This window comes from Myotis daubentonii, chromosome 3 (assembly GCF_963259705.1).
Source record: "Myotis daubentonii chromosome 3, mMyoDau2.1, whole genome shotgun sequence".
Taxonomy (NCBI): Eukaryota; Metazoa; Chordata; class Mammalia; order Chiroptera; family Vespertilionidae; genus Myotis; species Myotis daubentonii.
Genome location: NC_081842.1, coordinates 130653563 through 130672917, shown reverse-complemented (window position 1 = coordinate 130672917; position 19355 = coordinate 130653563).

Genomic DNA, 19355 nt, shown 5'->3' with positions numbered 1-19355 from the left:
AAAAAAAAAAAAGAAGTAAAGAGAGGAAAAGAGGAATGACAATTGAAGAGTTTTCTGGCTGAGATCTATCTATTGTGGGGGTTCACTGTAGGGGTGCCTCAGTGGTATGCAGACTACTTTGAGCTAAAGGTGATTTTAGCTTCAGGATCAAGAGAAAAATTTGCCCCTCCCTTAAACTTCCTAGAAAAACTTGAATTAGGCACTTTGCCCATAAGAGATTATCAGAGATAACTTCATTTGACTTATCTATAGAGTAGGAGAAACTTCTATCTACTAAACCTCTGTTCTTCCAATCATCCTGCAATGACCTTTTGAAATCCCCAAGTTGCCTCACCTCATCCCTAACTCAAGACATCTTATATACTCATGTTCCCTTTCTATTTCTGAACTTTTTGTGCATGCGGGTTTCTGACTTTCCATTTATGAGGGGCTCCCATACACTTGTACGTATTAAATTTGGTTATTTTCTCTTGCTAATCTGTCTCAGGTCTTTTGATTATTAGACTAGCCAAAAGAACCTTGAGATAGAGGAAAGATCATTCCTCCCCCACAACCCAAAGGCCAGTTCTTGGAGCATGTTTTAGTTATAATAACCAAAGCATCCCTGGTTTGGTGGACCTGCTGGCAACACCCAGCCAGGGAACATCCTCCCCTTGAGCTGTGCGACTGTGGTTGACTCCAACCACGGGAAGAGCAGCTGGTCCATCCGGCTTTGTAAAAAGGATCTAAGCGTGTAATATTCCACTTAGGCTTTGAATTAGTTGGAGAATGCACTAAACTCTTAAAAGTCAGTACTTGTTATTGATATTATTTTTCAAGACATTTTTAAATTGTCAGAGATTGTTTTGTCTTTCCCCTTTGTGGCTTGGTTACTGCTAAGCAAACAAAACCTGCCCCAACCCAGAAACTCAGAACTGATACTCCAGGTTCTCTCCCTGGAAAGAATAACAAAAACAAAACCCAGCATAATGGACTTCCACCACAAAGGATACATACAGGATTGTGTACACACATATAAACATTCGCTCTCTCACAAATTCATAAAAGGATCTTGGACCCAACTGTGTAGGAATCAAGCTGGGACCAGACCTGCCATATGGATTTACTTTTACTGAAGTTTTCCAAATATTTAAGTTTAAAGCAGACTTTAGTACCATATTTTTCAAGAAGTCGCCTCTTCCCACAGCTTTAAATAAAGCTGAGCAAAAGTCAAGCACGATCTTAAAAGAACAAAGCAGGGAAAGTTCATAGATCATCATTTGGTGAAGTACCAAGGATGTATTATATGACAGGATCAGTATATCAGTCCAATTTTAAGACTAATGTCTACCCATACTAGAGAAAATAATACCGACAAAAATATAATTCTGGAGGTCATAAACAGTATGGTGTGGATTTCCCAAATGCCTTTAGATTAGATTAAAAAAAAAAAAAGATGATTAGCATAGTTGGCCAAAAATGTATTTCAGATGAAGAAATATTCTACAATTTTGTCAACTCACAGACTCCAAATTTGAGACCTAGAAGAAATCATAGTGATTACCCAGTCCAATCTCATTGTTAGTTGGCTTATGTATACTTCGATATATAGAAAACTAGTTCAAAATATAACTAAGCTTATTAAGACGATTGCAATATTTAATACCATACAATGTTATGTACATGAAGTTTAAAAACAGGCAAAATAAATCTATAGTGTTAGAAGTCAGAATACTGGCTCCTCCTGGGAAAGAGGAAGGGAACAGGAGAGGGGCCTCTGGTGAAGTTCTATCTCTTGATCCAGGTGCTGGTTAGATCAACAAATGATAGTTGTGACATTTATAATTAAGCTGTACATGTACAGGGTGGGGCAAAAGTAGATTTACAGTTGTTCATATGGAAAATAATACAAAAATTAGTAAAGAATATACTGTGTTTTGCATAATCACAACTGTGAACCTACTTTTGCCTATCTTGTATAATCCATGCAATTTTATGTGTATATTATATATCAATCTAGAAGAAGTTTATTTCCAAAAAAAGAGAATAAATAACCAAACTAAGTAAAAAAAATGATATTTTGTTTTCAATCCAATGTTTAATTTAGAAACACAGTAGCTTTTAATTCACCTTTTAAACTGACATATTGTCAAATTCATTGTTTTTGGTGTACACTCTTGAATCCAACAGATGATTCAGTTGGAGCACCATCACTAAGACACAGAACAGTTTCCTCACCCCAAAGATCCTATTAAGCCACCTCTCTATAGTCATTACCTCTCTGCACATTAAACCCTTGGCAAGCACTTATCTATTCCCATAATTTATTTTTTGCATTTTCAAAAATGTCATATAAATGGAATCATACAAAAAATATAGCCTTTTGAGTCTGGCTTCTTTCACTTAGCTCAAGATATTTGAGAATCATCCATGTTCTTATGTGAACCAATAATTTGTTCCCTTTTATTCCATTCTGAATAGTATTCCAGTACGTATTAGGATGTGCCATTGTTTATTTATTCACCAGTTAGAGGACATTTAGGTTGTTTCCAGTTTGGGGCATTTGTGTATAAATTCTTATGTGAAGAAAAATTTCCAGTGTTCTTGGCTTAGTATCTAGGAGTGCAATTTATGTATTATATGATAAGTATATATTTAATTTTTTAAAAAAATGTCAAATATTTTAAGTGCCTGTACCATTTACATTCCCACCAGCAAGAATTTCAGTTGCTCTGCATCTTTGCCAGCACTTAATATTTTCTTTTTTTAAAAGTCATTCTAATTGGTGAAGAGATCATTTTCACAGAAAACATTTGCTGGAGTCTGTACTCAAAGATAAACACAGTAAGTTTAAAATTAAGGAAGAGATAGTATACATTAATATAATTCTGCAGGCCGATTCAAAGTATTCTACTTCGCTCATAGCCACTTGGCCTGGAGGTCAAACCCTCCCTGGAATTAGCTACAACAATCAAGATTTATCTATAAGACTGCGAACAAAGACCACTAGGGGGTGCACCAAGGAAGCATAACAAAATGCGGAGACAAAGAAACAGGACAAAATTGTCAATGGAAGAAATAGAGTTCAGAACCACACTTTTAAGGTCTCTCAAGAACTGTTTAGAAGCTGCCGATAAACTTAATGAGATCTACACGAAAACTAATGAGACCCTCGATCTTATATTGGGGAACCAACTAGAAATTAAGCACACACAGACTGAAATAACGAATATTATACAGACGCCCGACAGCAGACCAGAGGAGCGCAAGAATCAAGTCAATGATTTGAAATGCGAGGAAGCAAAAAACATCCAACCGGAAAAGCAAAATGAAAAAAGAATCCAAAAATGCGAGGATAGTGTAAGGAGCCTCTGGGACAGCTTCAAGCGTACCAACATCAGAATTATAGGGGTGCCAGAAGATGAGAGAGAGCAAGATATTGAAAACCTATTTGAAGAAATAATGACAGAAAACTTCCCCCACCTGGTGAAAGAAATGGACTTACAGGTCCAAGAAGCGCGGAGAACCCCAAACAAAAGGAATCCAAAGAGGACCACACCAAGACACATCATCATTAAAATGCCAAGAGCAAAAGATAAAGAGAGAATCTTAAAAACAGCAAGAGAAAGAAACTCAGTTATCTACAAGGGAATACCCATACGACTGTCAGCTGATTTCTCAACAGAAACTTTGCAGGCCAGAAGGGAATGGCAAGAAATATTCAAAGTGATGAATACCAAGAACCTACAACCAAGATTACTTTATCCAGCAAAGCTATCATTCAGAATTGAAGGTCAGATAAAGAGCTTCACAGATAAGGAAAAGCTAAAGGAGTTCATCACCACCAAACCAGGATTATATGAAATGCTGAAAGGTATCCTTTAAGAAGAGGAAGAGGAAGAAAAAGGTAAAGATACAAATTCTGAACAACAAATATGCATCTATCAACAAGTGAATCTAAGAATCAAGTGAATAAATAATCTGATGAACAGAATGAACTGTTGATTATAATAGAATCAGGGACATAGAAAGGGAATGGACTGACTATTCTTGGGGGGGAAAGGGGTGTGGGAGATGTGGGAAGAGACTGGACAAAAATCGTGCACCTATGAATGAGGACAGTGGGTGGGGAGTGAGGGCGGAGGGTGGGGCGGGAACTGGGAGGAGGGGAGTTATGGGGGGGAAAAAAGAGGAACAAATGTAATAATCTGAACAATAAAGATTTAATTAAAAAAAAAAAACAAAAAAAACCCCAAAGTATTCTACTTCCTTAAAAATAATGAACTTGCTTTTCAATCTGAAGCTCTTTAGTAATTTGTATTGAATAATTATATTCATTGGCCAATTGTATTTCTTTCTGTGTAGACACTGCCTGTTTTTCTATTAGATTCAAAGATGAATTGGAAAGAGCTCTTTGTATTTTATGGAAATCAGACTGTCAATTGTCATTATGTTGTAAATAAGTTTGTGCTTTTACTTTATGAATTTTGCTGCTATAGAAAGATTTTCTTAAGTTTATAGTCAAGTTTTTCTTTATAGTTCCTGAGTTTAATATTATAATTGGAAAGTCCTTTTCCCCCTCACAAAATTATTTAAAAGTTCTCACCAGCCCAGCCAGTGTGGCTCAGTGGTCAAGCCCATGAACCAGGAGGTCACCAGTTTGATTCCCAGTCAGAGCACATGCTCAGGCACAGATCCCCAGTAGGGGGCATGCAGGAGGCAGCCGATCAATGATGTTTCTCTCTCATCAATGTTTCTATCTCTCTATCCTTTTCCCTTTTCTCTCTAAAAATCAACATATTTTACAAATTCTCACCAATGTTTTCTATTATTTTTTATTTCATTTTCTCCTACATGAACACTAATCTACTTAGAATTAATTTTGGGAGTAATAATTAATTAAAGGATCTCAACCTACAGAGATTAAAATTAAAAAAGAGAAATTAAAATCTGCATGTAAAGGTGGGAAAAGTTTCTTGAGATTAATAAACCTTTTTAAAGTGATTTTAAAAATTAGGTTTCTTTAGTCACTTTCATTCATGCCACACTCCAGTTTTATAATGTTTTGAAATTTTTACTTTTTTTTGGCTTTATTTTAAATTAAATATAATAGAGACTTCTTAGGGAAATGTGTTATCAACGTCTGCTTTTAACATATATTTGGAATGTAAATTTAAATGACATAATTTGATTTTGAACAGCTAAACCATATACCCAACAGCATTTATTTAAAAAACTCTATTAGGAAAAATGTAAGTTGAAATGGCAATACTTTCATCCCAGTAAAGGTAAATTAAAATGCATGATGTTATCCTAAATCAATAAGAATAGTACCATCACTGTGTGTGAAGTAATTCATATTTCTCCTCCACAGACTTGAAATGCCACATGTATTATATAGGAAATTCCCACTTGTTCTTGGGTTCACTTCTGAATTCCCCACAATTTTCGTTAGTTTATGAGATGAACACTTTCATAGTTTCATTACATTAAGCTTTTAAACCTTTTAAACATGAAAGAGACTAACCATTATTTTTTATGTATTTTATTGTGAAAATCAACATAGATATAGGTATAGGGAAGTGCATAAAATATGTTAGAACTTTAAAGGACAATAGCTATAAAGGGAACATCTGGGTGAACACTACCAGGTCAAAAAGTAGAATTAAAATTTATTTTTTAAGCTGTCTTTCAAAAACCTTGTATTTAAAATAATAGTTATCACCCTAACCAGGTTTTCTCAATGGTTGGAAGATCAGCCCATGGACTGAAGGGTTGCAGGTTTGATTCCAGTCAAGGGCATGTACCTGGGTTGCAAGCTTGAACCCAGCCCTGGTTAGGGAGGCAACCAATCAGATATGTCTCTCTCACATCGAGGTTTCTCTTTCTGTGTCGCTCTCCCTCCTTTCCACTCTTTCTAAAAATCAATGGAAAAAAATCCTCGGGTGAAGATCGACAACATAAGTAAATAAATAATCCTATATAATAAAAGCCTAATATGCAAATCAACTGAATGGTAGAATGACCAGTGTAACGACTGTTCACTATGACGTACGCTGACCACCAGGGGGCAGATGCTTAATGCAGGAGCTACCCCCAGCCTGCAGGCCCCAGGCCAGTCAAGGTGGGTGCCAGCAGGGGCTCCCCTGATTGCCCCGCCGGTTGCTCCACAGAGGGAGGCAACCGGTGGTGGCGGCGGGGAGCAGGGCCAGCTGGTGAGCAGGCGGTGATGGGGGCAGGAGGTGATAGCGGTGGGGCATTTGGGGGGTGGGGTCATCCAGCAAGTGGGCCAGCGCCACCCTCTGATCACCCCATCAGTTGCTTTCCACAGAGGGAGGTGACCTGTGGCAGCAGCAGGGGACAGGGCTGGCGAGCGGGCAGCACCAGGCTGGCCAAGGTGAGTGCCAGCAAGGGCCCTCCTGATCGCCCTGCTGGTCATCCCACAGATTGGCCTTGATCACTGGCCAGGCCTAGGGACCCTACCCATGCACGAATTTCATGCATCGGGTCTCTAGTTCTATATAATAAAAGGCTAATAAGCAAATTGTCCCCTGAAGAGTTCAAATGACCGGGAGTTCAACTGCTCACTATGATGTGTGCTGACCACCAGGGGTCAGTGCAGAATGAAGGAAGGCCCTGGCTGGCAGCTGGCAGCTGGCAGCCAGGAAAAGGAAGGCCCCGATTGGCCCTGATCGCTGGCCAGGCCTAGGGACCTTACCTGTGCATAAATTTTGTGCACCGGGCCTCTAGTTAAAGAAAGGAAGAAAGAAAGAAAGAAAGAAAGAAAGAAAGAGAGAGAGAGAGAGAGAGAGAGAGAGAGAGAGAGAGAGAGAGAAAGAAAGCATTATATGCTAATTAGACCAGACGTCCTTCTGGACAACCTTCCGGATGAAAGCTGGGACTGCAAGGGAAGCCTGGTCCTGGGTGCCAGAGGGAAGCAGGTGCTGGGAGCCAGGGGAAGGAAGGCCTACTCTTGCATGAATTTCATGCATCGGGCCTCTAGTAAATAAGTAAATAAATAAATAAAATATTAGTTATCAGCTAGTCCTGATGGTTAGGCAATCACAATTTCAGTCCTTTAGTAAAGATTTGGATGTAAATTAATAGAGGAACCATGAAAGCTTCAGTAACTATAAAGTACTTGGTTCATTTTTTTTATTTTTATGAATAAAGGGGGTTCAAACTTCCTTATAATTCCATATTATACAAATGCAATAATTATTCCTTATTAAACAAAAATTTTTCTAAGTAAACAATATTTATTGGTCTTAAAAAAGGAATCCTTGAACTTGAGAAGGATCTCTTTTCAGATGCTCAGAAGCATTTATTTATTTACAAATGGTTAGGCCTATGTTTTTCAATATGGCAGCTACTAGCCATATGTGGCACTTAAACTTAAGTTTAAGTTAATTATAGTTAAAGAAAATTTAAAATTTAGTTCCTCAGTCGCACTCGCCACATTTCAATATTCAAGAGGCACATGTAGTTAGCAGTGCTCAGCACAGATGCAAAACATTTCTGTCACTGCAGAAAGTTCTACCGACCAGTCTTGGTTTAGACTCTCCTTGGCATCCACAAATGATTTGGGGTGTCTGAAACACAGGTTTGAGATATCTTTAAAACATATAAGATTTACTATTAAAATAAACATAGGAAAAAAACAAAATAAAGCAAAATTATAGAGAAAGAAAAAATGTGTTAGGAACTGGTGGTGATAATATACAATTAAGCACTAAATCTTGTTCTAATCTTGTTTAGCCAAAGCTAAACAAATAAATTAAACATTCAATGTAGTTCTTATTAAGCAGAAGGAAATACACTTTTATTTGGCAAGACATACTGTATCCTGACGATAATATTTGGCAAGAAAATGTTATGGGGAACCTTATATCAGTGTAATCCATGGGTGGCTGGACCATTTAGGTAGCCTATGCACATATTGCACAACTTGAAGTTGGCTCATCATTTTATCATATAGAAAAAATAGCACAAATCATTGGCAAGTGATGTTGATATTCCTGAAGGTGTCATGAGGAGATAAAGGACAGGATCATGCCATATAGCCAATGGTAAAATCTCACTCAACTTTGTGTTAGCTATCTCTGTCCTTATCTGTCCCACGGCTCTTCTCTAGTTCCCCTTTAGGTAGGTTTACTTTTCTTCTCTTCTTCCCATTCCCCTACTCCTCACCCACAGGCTCTAAAAAATCCTCTTCAAAAAAAATTTTTTTAAATTGATTTTTAGAAAGAGGGGAAGGAAAAGAGGAAGGGAGAGAGAAACATTGATCAGCTGCCTCCTGCACACCCCCTACCGGGAATCAGGCCTGAAACCCAGGCATGTGCCCTGACTGGGAATTGAACTGACAACCTTTTGGTGCATGAGATGACTATCCAAATAACTGGGTAAACCACACCTGCAGGACAAAAAATCCTCATTATTGATCTGAGCAATGGTGCCCTTCATACATACCTCACTCAGCAAAGTAAAAGTTCAGTAGGGAGCCATGACCTCCAGCCTATTCACAGGAGGTTTTTGTTTATCCGTCATATAAAAAATACTGAGCAGCCATTTTGACTAATGCCTTTAACTGCAATTCTGAAGACTATATATATATATATATATATATATATATATATATATATATATATATATATTTTAAAAGCTGAGATTATGACATTAAGTTATAATTAAACTAAGCAATTCTTTGAAGAATTAAGCTAATTTGGTCCAGGTATTTTGCTTTTTGGTAAACTTTCTAGCACTCAAGGGAAAAGTTAAACAAATAGACTTACATGTAAGGGATGATATGCTTTTCCTCCAGCGCAGGAGTTCTTATGAGAGAGGACATTCTCTTTCCTAGCTTTACAGCCAGTGACATCTGGGACTTGGGGGAGAGGGCTTCCCAATCACAGAGATAATTAAGTAACATACCTGAGATTCCAGCATGTGTCTGTCTGGACAATTTCATTACACCATTCTGCCTCCTTTGTTGACTACAAGCATGGGAGAGAGTAAGAGCAACAAAAGTGTACCATGGTAGCTCCCAAACCTGGCTCCTCCTAAGAGTCCAGTTAGCCCATATTATTAGTTGCCATAATGAATTCCCCCAGAGTGGCAGCCCCTTGTTGACACTATACATTTCAGAGGAAGGAGCATAACAGACATGGTCCCCATGCTTCCCACCCTTCTTTTCAGGTGGCAATTCATTCCCGATAGGGGGCATGCAGGAGGCAGCTGATCAATGTTTCTCTCTCCCTTTCTCTTTTAGACACTGAAATCATGGAATCATAGAACTGGGAAAGACTCTAAAGCTTATCCTGTACAGCTTCCTGCTCCATTTTACAGCTGAGGCCACTGGGGTCCAAAGAAGTTAGGTGATTTTGTTACTGGCATTGTTGGCTCTCGGTTCTTGAGTTTGGCAAAGAAAGAATTCAGAGCCAAGAACTCTAGTGCAAGAATCAAATGTGCTGCTCAGGAAGCTGCCTGGGCCTTTTAGAAAGAAAGGCATAGAGGCAGAAGAAGTGAGCCATTTGGGCTGCATGAACTTAGGACACAAGTTACAGAGGCAAAAGAAGGGCCCTCGGAGACAGGATCAGGGGGTTAGCCCAGGACAAGCTCCACTGTCCTTTGCTCCCCTGTTTGCAAGTCTTGATGGGAACTCTTAGAACTGAGGAGAAAGCAAAGTCACACACCTGAAGAAAGAAAGAAGGAGAGAGAGAGAGAGAGAGAGAGAGAGAGAGAGAGAACACTGGGTCCTTTGTCGTAAGGATTTTGATCTGTTTTCTAAAAGCAGGCATTTTAGGGGAGGTCTCAGGGAAGGATCTAAATAGAAGATTCATCAGCATCTCAAGTATGTCCTTTAATATGCTAATTCATCAAAATGAATGTTTAGGGTCGTGGTCTCTACTCATTGATTGGTGCTAGGATAGGGGTCATTGGTCACTGATTCTGGTCCTGATGCTAGCCTTGGTTTTGTTGCTTTTCTGGGCCAGGAACTGAAATACAACTGAGGCCAAGATATCAAGATATGATCTCTAGTTTGACCAAAACTCTGTCTCTGAGGTCAATAGGCCCAAGGATTTGTTCCTAAGATTATTTTATGCTGATCAGAACCTCATTGTTCTGAGGGCTTAATGCTTAAGGGGGTGGTTGTGCAAGGGAGTAGGATTGGCAAGTGAGTCAGAGTGCTGAATGGGGCTAGTTTGAATCGACTATCTGTCTCAGTTTCCCCATCCCATTTGCCAAGGAATTTTCCTAGCTTCTTACATCCTGCCTCAATTTGCCTAAGATCACTAGCAAGTTAGGGGCAAAACCAGAATAGGAATCTAAGGTTGCCTGCAGCTCCAATTATTTAAACCAGAGGCTACAAATCATTGACCCATACTGTGCCTTTTTTAATTTTTTAATTGCTTGTTAAAATTTTAGAGTTGGGAAATGTCACCCTCATAAGTCTACATTTTTTACTCTAAAAAAAATCAAAAGAATTGCTAACATGAAATAACGGCTGCCTCCACTAGGTGAGCTATGAACCCTACAGTTCACCACAGTTGCCAAACATTCCCTTCTTATTCCACCTACTGGCTTCACCATTTACAAGGCCAGCCTGACTCCCAAAGCCCCGGGAGTTGGCAAGCTCTACTTGAGACATCTGGTACATTCTCACCACCTCCAATCAGGCGATAAGCTCCTCATGCTCTAGAATCATGTCTGATGTATTTTTGTAACTGCAGTAACAATGTCTAGCACATGATTGATACTTAAAGCACACTCATTTTTGAATGAGTGATGAATGGATGATGGATTGACATTTGGTTATAGGAGGCAATGAGAAGAGGCAGTTCTTCTCTGGCTCAGGGTTCTGCTTTCTATTCTGAGTTGTTAGTTTGCTGAGTGACATTAACATCTAGGAAGGACACCTAGGAGCCTTCCACCTCATTGGTACCTGCCAGCCTCTGCTCCAGCAACCTTCGCTGCCCCTGGAGTTCCTTGAAGCATTAAGTGGCAGAATCTTCTCTCTCTGACCAAAGCTCCCATCTTGTTAGCTCTGTCACCCCCTTGCTTCCAGTATACCCGGTCTTTAAACATGCAGGGCAGACCATCAGTTCCCTCACACTGTTGTCTCCCAGCCTATCATCAGCACTGGCAGCTGCACTTGAACCTTCCGCCAGCCCACACCAGGCTCCATGTCACAGAATGATTTTCAGACTCAAAGGATTATCATGGTCTAATAATTTCAGAGCACTTTTCACAAACATGTTTAGGGTCCAAAATGCTTAATTTAGCAATTTTAACCAAATGTACTACTTTGAGAAAGTTTTGCTCTGCCTTCGTGTGTGTGTGTGTGTGTGTGTGTGTGTGTGTGTGTGTGTGTGTGTTTTCCTGCCTTTGTGCACTGTAATTTTTCTTTGAGCATAAGGTTTGCATTTGGTGTGTGTGCATATGTGTGTATTTTAGTTGTCCACAAGATAAGTCAAGATGCTAACCTTACTGAAAACTTCTGGTATATCATTTCTAGGGTATATCATTTCTGTTTAGAAGAATATAACTACCATAAACTGAGCTTTCCAGCCCACTGTAGAAGCATAACGTTCGAACATACTGAAAACTTAAAAAGTCAGCTTTAGAGGCAAAGATATCAACCAGAAAAGGATAACATATAATTCTACTTTGTAGTGAATATTCTATTTCCAAATAAGTAAAATGCCACAAGCAGGAAAGAGCGAGAGCTGAAAAAAATCAAAATTTCATTGAAATAGTGGTTGCAAACTAAATTGAATCAACTTTGACAGTCATACTTGCATAAAAACATCTGTTCTTACATATATGTCAAGATAGACAATCGTTTAAAACTCAAGTATGAATGATCTGTTGCTTAATCTGAAAAATGGCAAGATCATGTAAGTAAAAATACAATAGGAAAAAAAGGAATGAAAAGAATTCCAATAGAGGCCCTGGCCTGGTTGTTAGAGTATTGTCCCAATACGCCAAGGTTGTGGGTTCAATTACTGGGCAGGGTACATACAAGAATCAACCAATGAATGATAAGTAAGTGGAACAACAAATAGATCTTCCTCTCTCTTCATCTCCCTCCCTTCCTCTCTCTCTCTCTAAAATCAATCAACAAATTAAAAATTCCAATAGAAACTTTCCAGTAAAAACTCAAACACATACACAGAGATTTCGCCAAAGAGAACAAAAATCCTGAGGAAGAAAGCAGAAAATTGAGAAAAGGCTATTCGTGACTCAGTAACTCGAAACAAAAATAGAAAGGAGGGACCAGTTAGCAGATGAACTTGAGAGGGACGAAGAGGTGCACACAGGAGTGATGGGAAGGACCCAGCCTTTCATCTCTCCCTGTTTCCTAGCAGAGCCACTCCCAAGTAAATATCCAGTGAGACACAATGCAAGTCCCCGCCCCTTTGTTCAGGATTGCTGCCCTACGCCCTTGCTGTGTGCAACTTCTGGGGCTGCCGTTTCAAGAAGGCCTCCAAATGCTGGGAGTTGCTCAAAAAAATAAAACCACACACACACACACACACACACACACACACACACACACACACACACACCGAACAGGCAGGTTAAAAAGAAGTAAAGAAAACAAGAGATAGAATATCTTGAAACATGCTCTTCTTGGTATAATAGCAATGATCATTTAATTATGATTATGATGATAGATAAGAATATATATTTCAACCTCATTTGTTTTGCCATCTAGACTAGCCAAAAAATTAAAAAGCAATTAAATCAACAATTAAAGCCAGAGGGATTCCTGGTTCGACCACTGGCAATATAGCCTTATGGTATGGTACATCCTTGTGGGGACCAATGGGGTCATATATAGCCACTCCCTTCAGAGCCACTTCATCCACATACCAAGCCACTGCTGAACAGACAAAACAAAACAAAACAATACAAAAAATGGCAACGGAGATCAGCCAGGAAGAAAACTAAATCCCCCTGCCCCACACCCCACCATGGGCTGCGCCTATAGCAGGCTTGGAAAGCTACCTCAAGGGGAGAGACCCCAGCAAAACTAGCAAGGCCCTTCAGAAGCACTAAATCTGTAGAGGCTGAGCCAGGGCAAGAGTAAAGAAGGTATGCTATCCCCAAGGTCTCACTAATGGACATGTCCCTCCACCTCTCCTCGCTGTTTTCTCATTTATCTGTTGCATGACATCCTCTGGTGTCCTCCCTCAGAAATGTTTGGAGTCGATCTCTGTCCTGCATTCCAGGCTCTCTGTGAGTTGCCTGCACCTGCCATCTCATTTCCCTGTCCTCTGTCCACACCCTGCAATCCTGCGCAAGAGGAACGCACTCTTCCCTGAACACCCACCCGAGTCTTCCTCTTCTGCGAAGCTCTCTTCCGTCTCTGGCGATATGTGGAGTCACCTCCCTGGGAGCCTCCATTCTACTTTCCTATTTCAGCACACAGCTCCTTCCAGGTCTAAGAATGCCACCACCCCAACATGAAGGGCTCAAGGCCTCCCCACAGGGGTTCTGGAACTTTCTGGTACTTCATGTCATGCCTTCCACCTTTTCTGAGAGGTTGCTCCTTAATGAGGGCAGGCCTTCATACTCACCTACCTCAAGTAGCTAATGAAGTGTCTTGCTCACTAATACAGTCAGCCCTCCCTACCTACATCCAATGATTCAACCAATTGTGGACTGAAAATATTTTTTACAAAGAGTTGGCGTTGCTGAGGTGTACTGTGTAGTTACTATGCGGTGATCTGACGTGTACTCTGTACTAAGCCTAGGATGATTGCATCTGTACTGAACATGTATTGATTTTTTTCTTGTCATTATTCCCTAAACAATATAACTGTTTATATAGCATTTTCATTGTTTTAGGTATTATAAAACAATGATTGAAAGTAGATGATTGAAACTATACAGGAGAATATGTGTAGGTTTTATTCAAATACACCATTTTAGGTAAGGGACTTGAGCATGTGCGATTTTGGCGTCCACAAGGGATCTGGGGACCAGTCCCCCATGGATACCTAAGAATGACTGTACTTAACAAATACTTGTTTGAATATTTATGGTTAAACTGGATTGAAAATAAGGTTTGTGGGGAGCTAGTTTCATAATATCATAGAATTTTATTGCCAGAGAGAATTTAAAGACCATCTAGAGACTTTAAAGACTTGCCCAAGGACACAATCAAAAAGAAAAACCCAAGACTGAGAACAAGTTCCCTAGGACTTAATTCAGACGATCAGATGGAACATTAAGGCACAATAGTGACATGTTAGTTTTAGAATACCTCTTGAGGAAATTGTCTGATTCTCAGCCATATGTGAAGAGCCTACTAGGTCCCAGGCACTGTGCTAAATGTTCATGGGTGGACACCACCACCTTGCAAGTATGTAAATTAAAATAGTTATTATTGTCCCTAGAAGAGCAAAAAGTAGACTGAAATTCCACCAAGATCCCACAGAGTAAGGCTGCATGGAACCAGACAGCCTTGACTCTGTAATTCCGTGTTACTGGGCGTTTCTAACTAACCATATTTCCTCTGTGTGTAAATTTTGTTCCTGTTCCCCATGTGTTCTCATCCGTGTCTTCTGTAATAAAAATCTTCATTTTAGATCCATGCCTATATTGCTGCCTGCTTTCACTTTTAACTCCTCTAACATCAGTCCTCACTACGGTTGCAAACGCTATAGCTTTTGTCTTTATGTGGATGATAAATAGGCATCAAATTTCTGACATTATAAGACTTCTGATGGGTCATTTTCATCTAGGAGATACATACGCTCTCCACAGCTTCCAAAACAAGAAAGTACGTAAGAGTGATCTGAATGATTTTAACTCCTAATTGGACCTCCTTTCCTCTCCTTCCTTTTTAGTATTTTCAAGTGCATCGTCTTCTAACACGATACGGAAAAGAATAATATGCTCCCTAAAATGTATCCCAGATTAGAATTTATCTTTAAAATAACCTCTGTTACCTATAGCTCTTCATGGCTTCTCACTTTGTTTCCTTTACATTCCTCCCCCAGACATGAAAGCTTTCGGACGTGCGCTGAGGATGGCTACAGAGGCAGCATTAGTACTTCTTTCCAGGACCCAGGGCCTTCGATGTGCATTATTTAGGAGGCATGACCTCCTGCCATACAAATCACCTTCATAAAGCTGACATTTTATTCTTTGTGTGACCCTTCTTGTTCAAATATCCAACCACTTTCCAAGCATGGAACATCACACAGGGCGTCAGAACTCCAGCCAAGTCTGGGTGGAGAGGGGCAGGTCAGAGACAGTCTCAGTCATATTTTAAATTTTCATTTCTTCCATTGGCGTGTGTCCTAAATGCTATTTAATAGTAGTCGGTGCCAATTTCCTTTGTTTCTGGGAATATATCTAATGTGCGCCTAATATGACTTTAATTCCTCACTAATGTCAAAATAAGACTTTGCAGGCAATACGAACAATCCTGTGCAGAGATTGAACGGTGCTGGGCTGCATCGTGGGTTCTCCCACCTAAGAGTGTTCTGGCTGCTCTGCTCTCAAGCAAAAAATGAAGAAGGGGAACGCATAGTAAAGGGTTTGTGGCAAATAGGAGAAACCTGAAGACAGCCAAAGTTAAATCAACAAGAAGCAACAGATTTCTTAATCAACTAGCTGGGTGTCTCTCAAAGAATATCTTGTAGATGTATAAGTGCAAATATTTTAAATGCAAATTAGTAAAGATTGTTTTGGTTTGATCTTGGCTTATGGGTTTTTTTGCTCAGAAAATATGCCTCTATTAGTTATGGTTCTCTAGAGAAATAGAATCAATAGGATGTGCATGTACACACACACACACACACACACACACACACACACATAGAGAGAGAGATTTATTTTAAGGAATTGGCTTATGCAATTCTGACATTTGTGGGGCAGGTTAGCAGGCTGGAGAGCCAGGGAAGAGTTGATGTTGCAGCTGGAGTCTGAAGGCAGAATTCTTTCTTTCTCAGGGGACCTGAGTCTTGTTCTCTTAAGGCCTTCAACCCATTTAGATGAGGCCTACCTACATTAGGAGAGTAATCTGCTTTATTCAAAATCTACTGATTTAAATGTTAATCTCATCTCAAAAAATACCTTCACAGCAACATCTAGACTGGTGTTTGACCAAATATGTGGGTACCGTGGCCTCGTCAAGATGATACATAAAATTAACCATTGAGCCCTAGCTAGGTTGCTCAATGGTTAGAGTGTTGGCCCTCAGACTAAAGGGTCACAGGTTAGATTCCAGTCAAGGGCACATACCTCGGTTGCAGGTTCATGTGGGAGGCAACCAATTGATGTGAGAAACACACATCGATGTTTCTCTCTCTGTCTCTCCCCTCCACTCTCTCTAAAAGAATTAATGAAAAAATGTCCTCTGCTGAGGATTAGCAACAACAAAAAACTAACACCAAAAAGAATTAACCATTGTTTTGTCATATGCACAACCTGAGGTTCTCACAAGGAATAAAAACATTATCTTTTGTGCAGTATCTTAAGACTTTTCAAAGCACTTTATCATATTGACCTGTAAGACATTATGACATGAAAATTTTACAATTGAGATTACTAGAAAATTGAAAATAATGGGCTCCTTTTCAGAAGTTTAAGTCCTTTGATTAGAATTTGTCATACAGCAATTGCAACAACTAATGTAATAAGTGGTTCCATATCACCTACTTAATCCATCGTATGACTGAAAAGTGCATAGGACTGGTGGTTCTCCCTCAGATACACCTAATCACGGTTGGTAACATTATGTCTGCAAGGAAATACATTCAAAACTGTAAATCAAAACACCAGTGGTACCCTGCCTGTGCCCTACCGCCCACCCAGAAATTAGCTATGACTGTGGGGACTCAAGATGAACAGAAGTGGGAAGAGCGCTTATGTTCTTGGCCACCAGTAACTTATTTCCTCTCTTCATTTCCATGATCATAAAAAGCAATTGCTCTACGTTTTTATTAGCTGGTATTCTCTAACCCAAACAATCCCTGGTACCCAGGTGTTCATCCAGGGAACAAAGGGAAAGTGTTCTAGAGAGAGCCCCTTCTACTCTACCTGTTTCCATAATGGTTGTGTATTGAGGGCCAGCCTGTCCAGGTAGAGGAGTCATTTAAAATGCTAGAATAGCAGCCTTCAGTTGTGATGTGAAAACCGGAGTTAATTTTGTTGTGTTTGAATACATAAAGGTCTGGAAACAAGAGTGGAAAATCTAAAATGTGTAATGGAAAGGGGGCCTACAAGTCCCCACTATGTGCTGAGAGTTACTCTCTTACTGGGATGGAGCCATAAACAAAAGCTCCAGGCTGATAAGGGCAGTAGACACAATGCTATGCATTTACAGATCCTGTCTTCTGCTCCTTCTCCCGGCTCTCCTTTCCTGGCCTCTGAGCAGTGACCGGGTACCAGGCAAGTTATGTAAACCACTTTCAGGGCCGGCCCTGCCCCCACCAGCAGGACTGTCCCCAACCTCTTCCCCTCTCCTGGCAATCTCATAGACCACACATTTACGATGGCAGTGTCACCCTGAGACATTGCTTGATAAAAAGCCACCAAGGAAAACCAGCTTGATGTGAGCAGGAAAAATCCTTTGTGGTGTTAATCCACTGAAATCTGTGGTTTACTTATTAGCTATAACCTAGCCCATCTCAATAGAATACATTACCTAATTCTTGTTATCTGACAATATAAGACAACATTTCTTAAAGCAAGTAGTATTCTTTTAAGTATTTTTCTTTCCTTTTTAAAAAAATATTTTTTATTGATGTCAGAGAGGAAGGAAAAAGGAGAAAGACAGAAACATCAATGATGAGAGAGAATCATTGATTGGCTGCCTCCTGCCCGCCCCCTACTGGGGATTGAGCCCATAGCCCGGGCATGTGCCCTGACCAGGAATTGAACTGTTCGAGCTGTGACCTCCTGGTTCATAGGTCAACACTCAACCACTGAACCACACCAGCTGGGCACAAGTAGTATTTTTTAAAGAAAATCAGTCACATGGAACAATTTTCAGAGAACAAATAGCATAATGGATTAAGTTAACTGCCCACAGCAGCACTATTACCCGTTTAGCTTCCTTCATTCAGCTGTTTCTTGTACCGGCCAAACCTGTAGCATGGCGTTCAGTGCCCTCTCGGCCTAGCCATTTCTTCTCTTTCTAGCCTCATCCCCTTCTCCCTGCACCTCAGAGCTGCCTGTGGTTTTCTGCTGTGCTCCACCGTTTCATGATGATGTTCACTTTTTTTCTCCTGCCTGGACCATTTTTTTCTGAGCCATCTTTAGCTGGCCTACCTGTCGAGTTCCGATTCCACCAGAGAATTAGAAACACAGAGCTATTTAAACAGTTTATGCCGACAGCTGTTTCTGCATCTGGTGCTGAGCCTGAAGTGGGCAGGCAGGCAGCTGGGGAGGAAAGGTGAACAAGAATTGGGGAGAGCATGGCAAGCCAGAACCTCAGGGATATGCTGGGAGCCCAGAGGGTGTAGAAACCAGCTTGGTCTCTCATACCTCTAACTTCAGGGATGCTGGAGGCAGGCTGGCTTCCTTCATCACAGAGGTAAACACATACCGGGCCCGGGAGTCGGAGCAAAGTTGAAGGAGGAATCCAGTGGGAACGGAAGTCACTGCCGGCCCAGTTGCTGTCCCACCCCAACAAGGTAAGTCCAAGCATCCACAGCCACAGGTGTGAGCCACAGCTGGCCCTGCACTGCTGTTCTGGCAGAAAGATGGCTGCTTCTTCTCTTCTACCTTCCAGGCCTCTGATACCTTCTCCTGTGGCCAATCCTACCCCAGAACCGTACAGGGAAGGGGATTCTGGGGAATGTAGTTCCAACTTAGTCAAGTTGACAAGTACTAGGTCACCATACTAACTAATTTCTGCTCCATTTTTGCAACTCAACAAAGGCAACCCCTCCCTCAGGTAGTTATCTTCAGCTCTCAGATTATGCTCATTGTTCCTTCTTTATCCTTTTTTAGTGTCTTATGCACACCATTGTCAGCATTTGATACCTAATATTTAACACATTTAACATGCCTGTCTCTTCAGAGGCAATGTCAGGTCCCTGAGGGCAGGGCCTTGAGTTGTTCATTTTCCTACCCCAGTACAATGTCTGGCACTCAGCTGGTCTTCAGGAAACACGGGACAGACTGCTGACACCCATGCCTTTGCTGATTCATTACGACCACTCCTCAAACTTGGGTTGGACTCAGAAACAGGAGAAGAAGGGCAGGGAAGGTTCCCCTTCTCTCTGGTGCTCAAGTCTGAACACAAGTGTGCCCCACCTCGAACTGACCCAAGAGTCACCATGAGGAACAGTCCCCTAACTCGGGAGATTAGAACAGGAACTAATAATCACTGAATATTTCTTAGGAGACAG